This window comes from Apium graveolens, chromosome 11 (assembly GCF_009905375.1).
Source record: "Apium graveolens cultivar Ventura chromosome 11, ASM990537v1, whole genome shotgun sequence".
NCBI lineage: Eukaryota > Viridiplantae > Streptophyta > Magnoliopsida > Apiales > Apiaceae > Apium > Apium graveolens.
In genome coordinates, this window is record NC_133657.1 from 115334303 (window position 1) to 115342474 (window position 8172).

Below are 8172 nucleotides of genomic sequence, written 5' to 3' on the forward strand. Positions count from 1 at the left end.
GATCATAACAATGGGAGAACCAGCAGCACCAACGAAAGCGTTGATGGATATTTCTCAACCGAAGATTAATGATATTCAATCTAGCATTGTCAGGCCAGCTATCGCAGCTAATACCTTTGAGATCAAGCCTGGCACGCATCTGATGGTAGAAAATTTAGTCCGGTTTGGGGCTGTTGCAACGGAAGAACCCAATATGCACATTAGGGATTCCACCGAGATCTGTGTCACCTTCAACTTCAATAATGTTTCGGAAGATGCTGTGAAATTGAGACTTTTCCCATTCTCTCTGAGGGATAAAGCTAAGAGCTGGTTACACTCTCTACCAGCGGGTTTGATCACTACTTGGGAAGATCTTGCTCAAAAGTTTCTCACTAAATTCTTCCTTATAGCAAAAACAGCCGCAATCAGGAATGCTCTTACTCAATTTGCACAACAATCTGGTGACTCTTTATGTGAATCTTGGGAGCACTACAAGGAGATGCTTAGAAAGTGTCCTCATCATGGAATGCCTTACTGGATGGTAATCAATCGCTTTTATAATGGTTTGGGAGCACAATCAAGACCTATGCTTGATGCAGTATCAGGTCGAGCTTTATGGGTTAAGAGCTATGAGGAATCTTATGATCTGATTGAGATGATGGCTGCGAATGAATATCAGAATCCAACTCAAAGGCTACCACAAGGCAATGTAGCAGGAATTCTGGATGTGGATACAGCTATCGCTGCTCAGTTAAAGGCGTTGACTATGAAGGTCGATTCTTTGACCAACTATGGTGTTCAACCAATAATGAGTGTTTCTGAGCTTTGTGTAGGATCCCATGCGATGAAGCAATGTGCTATATCTAGTGAATCAGCTCAGTTCGTGAGCAACTTTCAGAGGTCGCAACAACCTGTTCCTGCTACTTATCAGCCTAACAACTAAAACCATCCTAACTTCAGCTGGAGCAATAATCAGGGTGGTGTGTAAGCCTTACCAGCAGTTTGGAAACAAGCCTTTCAATCCTCCTGGTTTTTAGCAACAGTTTGCACCAAGGCAACAATTTCACCCCGCAACAACAATTTCATGGAGGTGCCGGTCCATCTTCTAATGAAAAAATTATATTGGAGGATTTGAGGCTTATGTGCAAAAGCCAAGCGGTTTCTATCAAAACTTTGGAGAATCAAATAGGGCAGATTGCTAACGCCTTATTGAACCGACCTCAAGGAACTCTTCCGAGTGACACAAAGGTTAATCCAAGCAAGAGAAAAGTCAAAATAGGTTAAGGCAATCACCCTGAGGTCTAGAAGGGTCGCTAGCCCTCAAAATCAAGAAAAAGAAGATTCTTAAAAAAAATTCCAGAATGCAGGCGCGCCCATAAGCAGCGCACCCACACCCACCCAAAATTCAGAAATTGAGATTTTGGATGATTCTGTTGAGAAAAAAGATGGAAAAGCTTAACCAAAGAAGAATGTTGTTGAAAACACTCTTCCGGAGCAGAATACAGGAGTCAAGCAAGTCTATTTCCCACCTCCATATCCTAATAGACTTTAGAAGCAGAAGTTCGACAAGCAATTTGCTACATTTTTGGAGGTTTTCAAGAAGTTGCACATTAACATACCTTTTGTGGAAGCTCTAGAATAGATGTCGAGCTATGCTAAGTTCATGAAGAATTTTCTATCTCGGAAGCATAAACTTGAGGAGTTGGAAACCGTTGCTCTAACGGAAGAGTGCAGTGTTGTGCTTCAACAAAAACTCCCTCCTAAACTTAAAGATCCAGGAAGCTTCACGATACCTTATACCATTGGAAATCTATCTTTAGACAAGTGTTTGTGTGACTTGGGAGCTAGCATCAATCTGATGCCCTTGTCTGTCTTCAAGAAACTTGGTCTGCCTGATCCTAAACCGGTAAACATGTCTTTACAACTGGCTGACCGTTCCATCACTTATCCTTGAGATGTAGTGGAGGATGTCTTGGTTAAGGTGGATAAACTCATCTTCCCTGCTGATTTTGTCATTCTGGACTTCGAGGAAGATAAGAAAATTCCCATTATCTTGGGAAGGCCATTCTTAGCTACAGGCTGAACACTGATTGATGTGCAAAAGGCTGAGGTTACTATGAGAGTTCATGGTCAGGACGTAACTTTCAATGTCTTCAATGCAATAAAATTCCCTAATGATGAAGAGGAGTGCTTTAAAGTAGAGTTGATCGACTATGTAGTGACTTCGGATCTTGATCAAATGCTAAAAACAGATGCCTTGGAGAGAGATTTAATAGGGGATTCTGATAGTGAAGATGAAGAAGGGGCAGAGCAACTGCAGTATTTGAATGCTTCACCATGGAAAAGGAGATTGGATTTGCCATTCGAGTCTCTTAGATTATCAGGGCTTAAAAATTCTCAGGAGCGTCTCAAACCATTTATTGAGGAAGCTCCCACACTTGAGCTCAAACCACTGCCTGATCACTTGAGGTATGTGTTTTTAGGTGATGCATCCACTTTTCCTGTTATTATTGCATCTGACCTTTCAGGTAGTGACAAAGACAAACTCTTGAGAATTCTGAGAGAGTTTAAATCAGCAATTGGATGGACTATACCAGATATCAAGGGAATCAGCCCTTCTTATTGCATGCATAAAATTCTACTTGAGGAAGGAAGTAAGCCAACAGTTGAACAACAGAGAAGACTCAATCCTATCATAAAAGAGGTTGTGAAGAAGGAAATTCTTAAATGGCTGGATGCAGGGATCATCTATCCTAATTCTGACAGTTCATGGATGAGCCCGGTGCAGTGTGTGCCTTAGAAAGGAGGTATTATAGTTGTTTCTAATGAGAAGAACGAGCTCATTCCTACTCGGACAGTCATAGGGTGGAGAGTATGCATGGATTATCGGAAGCTGAATATAGCCACTAAGAATGATCACTTCACTCTTCCATTCACTGATCAAATGTTTGATAGGTTGGTTGGTCATGAGTATTATTTTCTTCTGGATGGGTATTCGGGCTATAATCAGATTTTCATTGCCCCAGAAGATCAAGAGAATACCACCTTTACTTGTGCTTTTGGTACTTTCGCTTTTCGTCGAGTTTCTTTCGGACTTTGTGGTGCACCTGCTACTTTTCAGAGATGCATGATTGTTAGTCCCTTAACAATATGACAAGAATTACAGAAGGGGGGTTGAATGGAATTCTTGAAACTTTTTCTTTCAAATAAAAATTGTTCTAACTCGAATATATATATAAGTGAATTGATTAGCACAATGCATAATAGTTACTTAAATGAATCAAAACACAAGTAATTAAAAACAAGAGTCTTTAAAAACTTTCTGGTGGATTTGAATGATTCCACCAGAGATATATATATTATATATCGAGAGAACCCTGTGTGCAAATTGCTCACAGCTGCTTACAGATATTGAACAACTAAGAGTACAAAGAAATGCTAAGAATTCTGCTTACAAATGTTTCTCTCCTTGTGTCTTAGATATTTTTCTAGTTGCTACTTCTTGGTTTATATATATCACCAAGATTATATAGTAATGAGACAGGATAATAAACAAAAACTATCTAGTCTATTATAATGCTACTTCATTACTCTATTCCAGCATCTTTGAATATCTTCATAATAGCATGGAAATGGCAATGCTTCTTTGTTCTCGAAAACCCAGTTGAATAGGATACCACATTCCATTTGCATCCACTAGACGCATGTGACTGTGTTGTCACTGTCAACAGATATTTGAATTCTTTATCCATCGGGTTCATGATCATCTGTCGAGTTATTGATCATCCGTCGGGTTGTTGATCATCCGTTGAATTCATTGTTTGCTCATCTGTCGGGTAGCAATCAGGCACTTAACTTCATTTCACTTATAAAAAATTACAAGACAACATCTATGTACAATTAATCAACCTATTCTGTATATCTAACTGAGGTCAACATGACTCAAATACTACTACAGATTCTAAACAATGTGTATACATAAATATGCTACAGTCTTATTGTTACATAAGCTACTCACTCGATGGATAATAAGTCATCATCCGTCGGGACTATATTGAGTCATCCGTCGGGACTATAAACTTTATCTGTCGAGTGCTACATAATTTCACTAAGTAAAATCTACCAAGGTTTTTTGTTCATGTAATCATCAAGTACACAACATATACACAACAATCTTCCCTAATTTATGTCTACTGGAATTGTAGCCATAAATTAAGAGACACTTGATGATAACAAAACACCTTAAAAATACAACTTTTAAAAGACAGTAGATAATACTAAAAAGTGCTTCAATTAACAAAATGTACAAAGTTTTGCTCACAGTCATTTTCAAGATGCTCCTCTAGCCTGAGCAGATTTATATAGTTTCTTGAAGGTCTGGATCTCTTCCAAGCTTTCTGTAGTTTTCCTCAATCTAATTTTGGAGCTGCCTGTGGAATTCCAGTTCATCAGATTCTGAGAGATTTAACTTTCCTTGCATTTCCAAAAGAGTCTCATTGCTGGAGATGCTCAATTGGTCTTCTAATCTGAAAAATCTTCTCACTCCTTTTTCATCCATGAACTCCATCAGCCAGTAGGGCCTTAGATGCACTCTTCTCCCTGTGTAGGGGATAATTAGAGTCTTTGGGAGTGCATCTTTAGCTCTAACACTCCTTAGTTCTTCAATCTTCTTCAGTACCAATCTTCTTGCAGTAATGTTGAACCTAAAGTTCTTCTTGAAGGATGAATAAACTTTAATCAGTATAGCTTGGCTTTCTTGAAGGATCCTGTAAAGTGGCCACTGAATCTCTTTTCCTCCTTTGTACTTAAACACTAACCTTTCAGGTAGGTTTCTGTATGCATCAATCCCTCTCACTTCATCTAGTTCATCTAGATAGAGGTTAAGATTGAGCTTTGACTAGAGATTTGGATTTGAGAGGTGACAACTTCACTTTCTTGACTGCTCTTGACTTTGTTCTCTTTGGCTTGTTAAGGATTGGCAAATAGAAGTCAGGAATTGGTATGTTCTCCCATTCTACTGGTTCATCCTTAGGCACTATAGGTTCACCATGGATGTTCCTGTAAGGATCCACCACTTTGATATCTTCAAATACCACAGAGGGTTTTAATGCTTGAGTTGTAGTTGGAGTGAATTCCTTGGGAAACTGATTCTCCAATTCCTTATCAACAATGTCCAATTTCCTTTTAGTTCTTTTAGCCAATTCCCTGATTCTTGGAGATTTATTCTGTTGTTCAACTTGCTTCTTTGATTCACTAACTTCAGATGGCTGAGAAGGAATTTGTTGTGATAAATTTATAGCATGTAGCTTGGACAAGATAGCAATTTGCTCTTTCTTTTGTTTAGTCTTTCTAGCATCCAGAAGTAGCTTGCTTCTTTTCCTGCTTCAATCTAGCCTTTTCTACTCTCTTTGCTTGAGCAAATTGAGGATGTCCAGCCACCACACAAATTTCTTTCCCATTCCTGAAAATTTTAGCAATTCTTCTTTTTGAAGCTGAGTCAGTTGGATCTTTGTAGAAAGCAATTGATCTTGACAGAAGCCTCTTTTCATCAGGCTTAGGTGTCTCATACACAGTATCCAAAGGGTTCTTCAATGATGATTTTGAGTAGTTTACCCTTGGTTTCAGAATTATTTCAACCTTTGGAGATTTGATGCAGGATGGCTGTCCTCTTTCCAGATAGTTCATGCTCATCTCATTCACACTATTTTGCTCAACTTGAGAGTGATGGATGGCTGACTTAACTGGCTCCTTGACAAGTTCAAATTTCTTCTGTATTTCTTCATCAATCTTCTCCCAGTTGACTAAACTCAACTTCTCCTTATCAGCTGCTCTTATGTTGGCTGCTGCTGCATTGATCAGATCAATACTGTTTATAACTGGTGGCTTTGAGATAGTAATTGAAGGCACAATTACTTTACTGATTTGAATCTGAAGCCCCTCCCCCTCACTTGGTCCTTTCTCCTCCTTTTTGTTATCATCAAGTTGAGTAGAGGAGGTGGTTTGAGCAGCCACCAATTTTTGAAGTAGATCTGTTTGTTGGGCTTGATGAAGATGAATGGCTGTTAAAGATGCTTCCATGGATGACATTCTTGTGTCCAAGGCATCTATCTTGTTTGAAAGATCAGAATTTTTCCTTAATTGCCTCTTGATGTCAAGCATTGTAGCTTCTGGAAGTTTAGAATCTAGCTTGTCTGAAATGGCCTTCTTCATCTCCTCAATATCACCCTTCATGGTGTTTACATCCCTAGCATGCTGGAAGCCCTGAATTTGTTGAAGTTACAGGGAGGCTAGATGTGCCTGAAGGAGCTTCTTGATGCTGGCATTAGTAGTGGTTTGAAGAACAGTATTTGTTTGATTAGTTGGATCAGGGTGGTCTTAAAGTACTGCTCATCACAGTGCTTTGATAATGCCCATGATGGCATTCCTGATCTTGAACTTGAGCCTACTTCTCCCCCTATGTCCATTGCCTCATCTTCACTATCCCCACTCCCATCACCAAAGAAATCAGCTGAACCACCAGTCTCATAGTCCACATCACCAGCTGTAGAAGGAAAAGCTGTAATGGCATCCATGGCTCTTAGCATAAACTGTGTAGTACGCACCAAATTCAGCATCCTTTCTGTATTGTCATTGCCCTGTTCAGCTAGAAGTTGGTAAGCTGGAACAGGGTGAGTAAATGCCTCAGCATCAAGGGAAGTAGAATCTATAACAGCTTTAGGATGCTGAGATAGTCATTCCTTATCTGCATCCTGGACATTCATTGACTCACTAGCAATGACATGCATCCTTATAGCTCCAATACCTGCATTTCTCTCGATTTCTCTCTTTTGTTACATCAGGGTCTCACCCTAGCTCCCCACTCTCACACCTTCACCTTCACCTACTAAGGTGGGACTCCTCTCACTCTCTTTTGCCAATTCTGAAGAAATGGATTGCATAGTGTCACTCATTTCCTCTCGTTTTTCCTGGGAGCAACCCAGACTCTCACTCAAAACACTCTTCTCTCTCAATCCTAAGAGTGACTGTACAACCACTAAATCTTCTGCACTTGAAATAAATGAAGTTTGAAGCTGTGCAGAGATACTCGACGGATGAGTGATATCCATCGAGTGAATGGTGTTGCTATTCGATGGATAACTGCTGTTAAGCCTATCCGTCGGGATACAATCACTACTCGACTGATGAGCAATATCCATCGAGAGAGTAGAAATCAATGAGCTGGGAAAGGAAACTATTGTTGACTCTGTGCTGATTGAAGATATTTTAGGCACAGATGATACAACAGTTCCTGAAAGAATTGGCAAGTGAGCCAATAAATCATCTAAAAGATGATGCTCACTTGCACTAGATTTTGGCTTCCCCAACAGAGTTAAAGAAGGGGAATCGGGGATTGATGTGTTTATCATATCCACATCCAGAGAATTTGTTAGTGAGTTTGGTGTTTGAGGTGCTTCTATAACTAGGGATTTTGGGTGTGACTCCACATTTATTGGAGCCACATCAAACTAATTTGTGAAGGTGCAGTGACGGTGTCTTTTGCACCAGTTTGCGCAGTGTGTACCCTGTGCATCCCCAAGGGTTTTGGACTTCTTCTTTCTGGCATAAGTTTGGGGTGAGCTTGTGTCCCTAACCCTCTTGGCCTGTGCTCTTGGTTGAGAGATTTGTTCAATAAATACATCTTTTTGGGATGATGCAGCTAGAAATGAGCTTTTGTCCTTTTTAAGCACTGCAGTTTGTTGGGAAACTGCAGTGTGGCTAGGCTTGGATCCAATCAACTCTCCATCCTTATTCTTAGGGTTTCTTTTATGTTCACCCCTTCCCTCACCTACCTTGCCCTCCTTCACACTCCCCTCTTTGGTTTAAGTGGATTTTGCAACTGGCATCTTTTGAGAGATACGAGAGGGGGCTTTCTTAGATTTGGATTTTGAAATAATTGCAGGTATGGTGGCTTGGGTAGGCAACTGTTTGGTCATTGACACAATTGTCATAGCCACACTAGAACTCAAAGAAATTGTTGAGGTTGGAATAGTGGTAGGGATAGATGAACTTACCTCACTTACTAGAGGTGCTTGCATTACAGGAAAATAGAACAATGGCACATCCTTGTGATGATTAGCCCTATTCAAATATGCAATGAGCCTTCTCTCTTGAACTCAACAATCTAGTTTGTTGTTTGGGTTCTCAAGCACAATC

General features: G+C 40.0%; 1 non-coding gene across 1 annotated transcript; it reads right to left on the reverse strand.

Annotated features, from left to right (window-relative positions):
- Positions 1-400: 400 nt before the first annotated feature.
- Positions 401-507, reverse strand: LOC141699350 (small nucleolar RNA R71). The gene has a single exon (XR_012565819.1). It is a non-coding gene; the product is annotated as a small nucleolar RNA R71 (small nucleolar RNA).
- Between the last annotated feature and the right edge of the window lie 7665 nt (positions 508-8172).